Below are 9,706 nucleotides of genomic sequence, written 5' to 3' on the forward strand. Positions count from 1 at the left end.
GAGATTTTTGTCTTACGACACCAAGAGGGGAAAGCTTTTTCACAGTCATATCCAATAGGCTATCCTCTCTCCGTCCATCCCGTGAAGGATGGGTGAGAATGAAGACTTGGTTTCAGAGCAAGATTGCTTTTATTTGGTTTGCTCCAGAAGAGGCTGACAAAAAGATATGCATGAGATACAGATGCAGGCAGATACCCTGTGATTCTCTCAGAGGATGCCTTCAAGGTGAGGGATCTTGACAGCCCCCCAGAGAGAGATGCCCCAGGTTAAAGAGCATAGAACTGTGGGCTTGCTGCTGCTGTTTAGGCTCCCAATTCCATCAGGTCCATGAAACTGCTTAGACAACAATGCAAGGCAAATAGTCTAACTCAGTAAACCATGTCACCCATGTCTGTGCAGATTTGGGACCTTGAAAGTGTTGCTGACACTCGGGAACGTCCTCTGATCAGTGGCTTACCTTAGGACCCAAGACTTTTTCATTATACCCACTGTGGAGATTCCTGTGAAGAGGCCTGGATGTGGGTAACCACAGCTGGCAGTAAGGTATTACAGCTTGAGTCTAAATTCCAGGATATTTCAATCTTTGCAGTGGACTCAGGACTGAGCAAGTTCTTTGATCTCTTAGAGCTTGTTTCACTTGCTCACCCATTCACTGTGTGGGGCATTGTGGTAGGCACTGGGGATACAAAGATAGAAAGCGCAAAGAACTTGAGGTGGAGATAATATACAAGAAACACTTAGGGATAAATGAGATAACTGCCAATGGATGTAGGTATTGGGAGAAATGGAGGTAAATATAAAGAGCACAGTCTTGGATTGGGGGTAAGATTTTCACAAATGTCAATTGAGGAGATTACAGAGAGAGGGGTGCTTTCAACAGAAGAAATAGCATATGAAAAGGCTGGATGTGGGCAGGCCATGGTGGCTCAGCAGGCAGGAATGCTTGCCTGCGATGCCAGAGGACCCGGGTTCGATTCCTGGTGCCTGCCCATGTAAAATAAATAAATAAAAATAAAAATAAAATAAAAAAAGAAAAGGCTGGATGTTGGGATAAGGAAACTTGGTACCTTCCAGGGGGTTGCATGCCTCATCTTATAAAATGCGGGCAGATAATTCCATGCTCACATGATCTGAGTGGATTAACAAGTTGACGGCACAAAGTGTTGAGGCAGAATAGAATAGGAAACTGAAATATTGTAAATGTCCGTATAAGTGCTGTTATTACAAAGCTGTCTCCAAATGGCCTGCAGCAATTATTCTGAAATGCACAACAGCTGTATTTGTCCCCTTTCTGCCATTGCTGAAATTTACACTGTCATTGCTCCAGGAGGAAGGCTTGGCACTAATAATAGGCTGGTTGACTATGGCTGGAGTGTGACAGACCTCTAGTTAGAGCTCTTAAAGAGGGAGAGAAGAGGAGTGGGAAAATGTAAAGCTCAGCAAAACCAAAGGCTTGTGGCTGGTGTTCGGCCCGGTGAGCATAGTCAGAGCACCATCTTGTGGCAACTGCAACGCCTGGATTACAAATTCTATGTAGCCATGGAAAACTCAGGACAACCTGCTTTTAATTGTATCCTATTGTGCACTTTTAAAAAATTATTGTGGGAACAAAATTTTCCATTTAAATCATTTTTAAGTTGATAATTCAGTAGCATTAATTACTTTTACCGTGTCGTGCCACCATTACCACCATCCATTAAACTTCTTTATCATCCAAAACAGAAATTCTGCAACTTAATATCTCCCCATTTCCCCTCCTCCAGCCCCTGTAGCCTCTAATCTACTTTCTGTCTCTATGAATTTGCTTATTCTAGATACTTCGTGTAAGTGGATGTGCTGGTTTGAAAATGTTGTATACCCCAGAAAAGCCATGTCCTTTAATCCTGATTCAGAATTGTAGGGTGGAAACCTTTGATTAGATTGTTTCCATGGAGATTGACCCACTCAGTTGTGGGTGTGACCTTGTGATTAGATTATTTCCATGAAGATGTGACATACCCAATTGTGCATGTGGCCTTTTGATTAGATGGTGATGTGACTGCCCATTCAAAGTGGGTCTGGATTAGTTTACTGGAGTCCTTTAAAAGAGGAGGCAGTTTAGAAAAAATACAGTTTCTTCAGAGCTGACAGAGATACAGACATTTGGAGATACTTGGAGTGCTGGCAGAGAGAGCAGACGCTTAGACATGGATGTTTGGAGATGTCGAACCCAGCAGATGTAGCCGTGTGCCTTCCCATGAGATGCTAAACAAGCCAGAACTGACAGTTGTTTCCCCGAGGACCTAAGTGAAGGCCACAGATGCTTAGGGAGGAAACCACTGGCATTAAAAGCTGCAAGCAATGGAACCAGGAACAAGGATCAGCACATGCCAGCCACGTGCCTTCCCATGTGACATAGGGGCCTTTCTTGAGTCAAGGTATCTTTCTCTGGATGCCTTAGTTTGCATATTTTTATGGCCTTAGAACTGTAAACTTCTAACTTGATAAATTCCTTTTTAAAAAAACCATTCCAAGAAAAAGCTGTTCCATTTCTGGTATATTGCATTCTGGCAGCTTTTAACAGACTAAATAATGGGATTCTATGATATTTGTTCTTGGGTGTCTGGCCTATTTCACTCAGCATAATGTTTTCAAGGTTCGTTCATGTTGCAACATGTATCAAAACTTTTTTTCCTATTTATGACAGCAAAATATTACATGGCATGTATATACCACATTTTGTTTATTCATTCTTCTGTTGGACACGTGGGTTGCTTCAACCTTTTGGCTAAATGAGTAATGCTGCTATGAATGTTGGTGTACAAGTCCCTGGCTTTCAATCTTGGGTATATATCTAAATGCAGAATTGTCAGGTCACATGGTAATTCTATGTTTAACTTTTTGGACAGCCGCCGAACTGTTTCCCACATGCTGTGCACTTTTACATGACTTGACGTTCATGTCATGCCTCTATTCATATCACAACTTTTTTCTTTGCCATTAATATCCCTCGTCCAGGTTCTCCAACATCATCCTGTTCCGATCTGTTCCCCTTCTGCTTACAACTGTCAACTAATTCCTCCCTGCCCCCGGCCTCATTCCCGCTCTTCCAAACTCTTTACCCCTGAGAGCTCCAAAGTCTCCCAGAAGACAATGATTCTGTTCAGTTGACCGGTTAGTTCTTAAGGAATAACTTTCCTACTCTCTTCTTAAGAGAGGGATTAGATAAAGCCTTGGTTCTCCACCTCTGAAAACATATAAACACTATTACTAAAAGCCGTCAAGAATTTTAATATGAAGTAAACTAAGATTCTACAAATTTCACTCGCTTAGATTGGGTTTCCCTGGAGCAGATCCTGGGATGAGGGTTGGTGTTTAAGTGATTTATTACAGAAGTGCTCACAATAGAGATCAGTGGGAATCAGGAAGCAGGCCAGGGAAGGTAAAAGGCTGGCTTCAGATCTCGTATGGGCTTGCCCATTCTCCTCCCCTGTCAGTTACTGGCTAACCACCTAGGGGTGGGACTGGCAGGGAGTGAACCCTTAGGCATTTCTGGATTTTTATTTGCCAGCTCTGTACAGGCAGGGTTTTAATAGCCCAAGGGCAGTCCTCCATCAAAAATGGAAGTGTGGGCCTTTGGAAGCAATAGAATAGAAAAGATGAGGGAGCAGAACACAGAAATGGTGAGCAGGATCCAAGAAGACATGGGGGTGGAGGTGGGGTGGGCCACGGTGGCACAACAGGCAGATTTTTCGCCTGCCGTGCCCAGAGACCTGGGTTCAATTACTGGTGCAAAAAAAAAAAAAAAAAAAAGAGGCCACGGGAAGTACACTGAAGGCGTACACTTTAGAGCAAGGAAAGCTATGGGAAGAACAAAGTTTTTTATTCCTCCAGGCTAAGGTACTTGATCAACTTTTTCAGAGCCTAATTATACATCAATAAATTTAGCTATTTCCAAATTAATACCAACTTTCCTGGCAGGAACTCTTCTCTCCCCCAAAATACTAATAATTTTGCCATAAATGTTAGCAGAGGCTCATAGTGCCTGAACTGACCACACCTTTTAAGGATAAAATAGGAAATCATATACACTGAAGTCTAAATTATACTGGTGTGAAGTCTAAACAAGTCATTTGTTACCCTAGTAGCACATTAGAACCATCTGGGAAGTTAAAAAAAAATTTTTTTTCATTCCTTGGGACCCACCTCCACAGATTCTGATGTTATCTGGCATAGGGTGGGGACAGACACAGGCAGGCTTTATATTCCACGGGTGATTCTAATGTGCAGCCAGGACTGAAAACCACACTTTTAAATTAATGCAGACGGATTCACTTGTAGATTGATGGAATGAATTTCCCTTTATTCAATTATTATTAAATTCTATTTTGATGCTTATAGAAGGAAACTTTTGGGCTGTCTGCCCAGTCCTCACTTCCTTTCCTTATACTTCCCCCAGCAGTATATGGGAGCTGAGGTTGTTATTGTCTTCTCCAACACTTTATACAGCCAGTCTCTTAAATTTTACCCATCCTAGGGCATGTGCAGTGATATCATATTGTAGTTTTAATTTGTATTTCCCTGATGACTAGTGATGTATTAGCCATTTGTATATCTTACTGTTTTTAAGTTCAAGTTTTTTGCCCATTATTAAATTGAATTATCTTTTTTTAATGATTTGTAGTAGTTCTTTACACTTCCTCGTCACGAATCCTTATGTAAGATATATGTATCATGAATGTTTTCTCCCAGTCTTTGGCTTGCTGTTTCATTTTCTTAACTGTGTCTTTTGAGGAGCAGAAGTTTTAAATTTTGATGAAGCCAATTAATCAAATCTTTTATGGTTAGTGTATTTTATGTCCTATCTAAAAAATCTTTTTCTCTTCCCTCTAGAAGTATTAAATTTTAATTTTACACTTAGATCTATGATCTACCTTGAATTAGTTGTTGTATATGATGTAAAAGTGAAGTCAGGTTAATTATTTTCCTTATAAATATCTGGTTGTTTGCCACCATTATTAAAAAGACTTTTCTTTCCCCATTGCATTTCAGTGGTGCCTTTTCTAAAAATCAATTGACTGTATAAGTTTACTTCTGGACTCTATTCTGTTGCATTAATATATTTGCATATCCTAAGGTTTCTCAATCTCAGCACTATTTAATCTGGGTAATTTTTTGTTGTGGAGCACTGTGCTATGACTTCTAGGCTGTTTTGCAGGGTCCCTGACCTCTACTCACTACATACCAGTTGTATCTCCCTAGTTGCCACAACCAAAAAAGTATCTCCTGACATTGCCAAATATCTCCTGAGTGACAAAACTGTGGCTGGGAGAGAACCACTGTTCTATCCTTTTGCCAAAGCCACCTGACTTGAAATCATATAATTTGAGGTCTCCAGATTTACTATTTTTCAAGGTTGTATTAGTCATTCTAGGCCCTCTGCATGTCTATATAAATTTTAGAAATTAATTTATCAACTTCTACAAAAAGAACTTGCTGGGATTTTCATGGAATTATATTGAATCTGTAGACCAATTTGGGAAGAATTAAAAACATAACAATATTGCATCTTCCAATCTATGAGCATCGTATATTTTTCTATTTATTTGGGTTTCAGTTAATTTCAATTAGTAATGTTTTGTAATTTTCATTGAAGTGGCCTTGCAATCTTTCATTAAATTTATTCCTAAATATTTTATGTTTTTTGATGTTACTGCAAATGATAATCTGTATATCATCCTCATTTGTAACTAGTACCTAGAAATGAAATTAATTTTTGTGTATTGACTTTGTGACTTGTTTATTAGTTTTGGTAGTTATTTTGTCAGTTCCGTAGGATTTTCTACATACGCAGTTATATCTACAAAGATTTACCTCTTTCTTTCCAATAAGTATGCTTTTTCCCCTAGCCTTATTGCTTTAGTTAGGTATGACAGTGCAATATTAAAAAGTAGTGAGACCAATGGAGAAGTAGATTGGCAAATGATAGTGCATGCTTATGAATGAAGGTTGTGCTGCTACAAAAAGGAACAACGTCGTGAGGCATGCAACAATGTGAATGAACATGTGGGACATTTGGTGAGATAAAATAAGCCAGAAAAAAAAGAACAAGAATGGTATGGTCACCTTTAGAAAATGGTTATAAGAAAACAGGGGCCTGGATTGTAAGCTTTTGGAGCAGACACATTAGGTCTAGAGTGGTGATTATTATTTCTGGATTTGGAGAGGCTGTTTTATATATACAACCTGATATTCAGAGATAAGAATGAAGCCAAACAGGATGGGGTTAAAGTAATTCAAAACATAGGGGTAAGGAAGACAGTGTCTATATTTTAGAACCACTCATACTCTTTTAGACCAAAGGAAGAAAGGTTTATTTGGTCAGGACCTGAAATTTTCTGTAGTGCATAATCTAACTCAACCTATCTGTATAGCTCATTTGAACAACTGAAATGCAGGAAGCACAGAATAAGAAAGAGGTCCTTTGATCCTGTATGGATTAGAGTAATGCCTGGATACATCCTAGAGTATATTAAGCAGATAATAAAAAAGTATTAGCAAAATCGCCTGAAGGATGGGAGAAAGAATATGGAACTATTAAACCCTACCATCAGAGAATCCCTTGATACTGTGTCAAACTTGAGGGACACCCAAATCAATAGGTCACAACTTCGATCATGAGGCTTACTCTTGCGAAACTTACGTAGGTAGCAGAGAAGCTTAGACTACCTATAGGCATGCCTAAGAGTTACTTCTGGAGGACCTCTGTTGTTGTTCAGATGTGGCTGCAGTCTGTCTAAGCCCAACTCTGCAAGTGAAATCATTGCTCTCCCCCCTACATGGGACATGACATCCAAGGGTGAAAGTCTCCCTGACGATGTGGGAGATGACTCCCAGGGATGAATCCAGATCTGGCACTGTGGGATCAACAATTCCATCCTGACCAAAAGGGGGAAAAGATGTGTAATTAATAAAGTATCAGTGGCAGAGAGAGTTCAAATAGAATCAAGAGACTACTCTGGAGGTTGCTCTAATGAAAGCTTCAGTTAGACCTTGTTACCTATCATAACCTGCCAAACCCCAACCAGGAACATTCCAGCCAATCCTAAAGAACACCTAGGGCAATACATAAGATTCCACAAGGGTTCATGCACTGAAGTAACTTTCCAGAAACCTACAACCTCCAGATGGGTCCCTGGTCCAGATAAGTCCTGAAACCTAGCCCAGCCTCTCCAGAACATCAGATAGTTCCATCTCCCTACCCCATATACGTGACAGATCCTTCCAATATCAAAAATTTAGAATTACCATAGCCCAAACACCCCTAAAGAGAGGGATGGAAAGATCAAAGGTGATGGTAGTGTTATATAGAGAAGATAGGACTTAACAAATGAATATGAATGCTGAATCATTAAATTTATATCTCTTTTAGTCCCCAGTATTTTAGAGCAGCTAGAAGTAAAAACCTAAAATTGTGAAATTGTAACCCATGTCAAACTCTGAAATGTGTTCTACAACTAATTGTGATGCTGTGCTTTTAATGTATAGCTTTTTTGTATATATGTTATTCTTCACAAAAAAGGGGGAAAAATCAATTGTGATGACAAAAAAATTTAGTTAAGTCTTCTAGCTTCCTATATTCTGGGGCAGCTAGAAGGAAAAATCTGAGAGGATCATATGGTAGCCCATGACAAGCTCTGGGAACTGTCCTGTAACCACTTCTTGAACAGTGCTTTGAAAACTATTGCTTTTTTATTTCTTTGCTTTGTATATATGTTATGCTACACAATAAAAACAGTTAAAAATAAAAAATAAAATAGTGAGAGCTGTTGGCCAGGGCTGTGCAGAGTGGCGGCTACCACAGCAATAGAGGCTGACCTGTGGCTCTAGGACTTTTTCCCAGCAGCACAATGGCCTCCCCAAAGAATAAACTCCAAGCTCTTGTTGCTGCAACCATCACACCAGTGACTGAGAATGGAGAAATCAGCTTTTCAGTAATTGGTCAGTATGTGGATTATCTTGTGGAAGAACAGGGAGCGAAGAGCAGTTTTGTGAACGGCACAACAGGAGAAGGCCTGTCCCTGAGCGTCTCAGAGCGCCGCCGCATCGCAGAGGAGTGGGTGGCAAAAGGGAGGAACAAGTTGGAACAGGTGGTGATTCATGTAGGAACACTGAGCTTGAAGGAATCACAAGAACTGGCTCAACAAGCAGCAGAAATAGGAGCTGATGGCTTTGTCATCGTGGCCCCGTTCTTTCTCAAGCCATGGAACAAACATGTCCTGATTAACTTCCTAAAGGAGGCGGCTGCTGCTGCCCCTGCATTGCCATTTTATTACTATCACATTCCTGCCTTGGCAAGGGTAAAGATTTGTGCTGAGGAGTTGGATGCGATTCAGAACGAGAGCCCCACCTTCCAAAGGCTGGAATTCAGTGAATGCACAGATCTCTTCAACTTTGGGCAATGTATTGATCACAGTCACCAGCAACACTTTGTTTTCCTTTTGGGGGTAGATGAGCTACTGTTGAGAGCACTGGTGACGGGAGCAACTGCAGCAGTTGGCAGTACCTCTAACTGCCTGGGGAAAAGGACAAACCAGATGTTGGAGGCTTTTGAACAAAAGGACTTTTCTTTGGCCCTCAACTATCAGTTTATCAATTCTGTGGTAAAAGGAGGTTTTGGAGCTTCACAAACCAAAGCCATCAGGACTCTGGCCTCTGGGGTTCCAGTGGGCCCACCCAGGCTTCCACTGCAGGAAGCCTCAGGGAGTTCACTGAGAGTGCTGAAGCTGAACTGAAGAGCTTGGGTTTTCTTTCTTTCAGTGTTTTAAAAGGTGGAAACTTGGAAGCCTGTAGCTAGGGCCTCTCTATCAAATGACTATGTAAACACTGAGCCCTGATCCCTCTTGAATAGTGGCTTTCTAAGGGACTTTTTAAATAGACTTGAACTGAATTATTTGCTAGCAAATGAAATCCCACATCATTTCATCAAATATCTGCAAACCAACTACTGTGAGCCTAAATTCAAGTTATATATTGTGAAATGGGGCGAAAACTCTAAAAAGCAGTCACGAGTCCTAAGTTATTCAGCATTTCACAAATTTTTTCTGGAGAAATTCCTGCTGACATTGATGAAATGGGATCAAGAAGAAAACTGTAACTGATTAATTTCATTTGCAATCGGGAGCTCATGTTATCTTGATTTCTGCTTCAAGATCCTTTTTTAAAGTTTTCTAACTTTAAAGACGTATAATGTACTTTCATCATAATAAATATCCTTTGAAATCTCAAAAAAAAAAAAAAAAGTAGTGAGAGGGGACACCCTTGCCTTGTTCCCAATCTTTAAGGGAAAACATTTCAATATGTCGTCAGTATGATGTTAACTATAGGTTTTTCCTAGATGCTCCTTTATCAGGTTGCAGCAATTCCCTTCTATTCTTAGCTTGCTGTAAGTTTTTATGATAATTGGGTTTTGAAGTTTGCCAATGCTTTTTATGTATCCATTGTGATGCTCATGCAGCTTTTCTTCTTCATTTTGTTAATGTGGTTGTGAAGAATTTAACCTTGCCCCAAAAGAAGTCTGGCTTCTGGGAGGTAACCTTTAAATCCTTAAAATGTCACACCTGATGGAAATGTTTTTGTTTGTAAACCACCAACAAAGTGGTTTAGAGTGGCGCTTAGGGTCAGCTTACCAGATCAGTCTGCTGAAGGACTGGAAACCGAGATCAGC

General features: G+C 40.3%; 1 pseudogene; it reads left to right on the plus strand.

Moving 5' to 3' along the window:
• The first annotated feature begins 7,889 nt into the window (after positions 1–7,889).
• Positions 7,890–8,774, plus strand: LOC143643306 (N-acetylneuraminate lyase pseudogene; annotated as a pseudogene).
• The last annotated feature ends 932 nt before the right edge of the window (positions 8,775–9,706 follow it).

Source organism: Tamandua tetradactyla, chromosome 8 (genome assembly GCF_023851605.1).
Source record: "Tamandua tetradactyla isolate mTamTet1 chromosome 8, mTamTet1.pri, whole genome shotgun sequence".
NCBI lineage: Eukaryota > Metazoa > Chordata > Mammalia > Pilosa > Myrmecophagidae > Tamandua > Tamandua tetradactyla.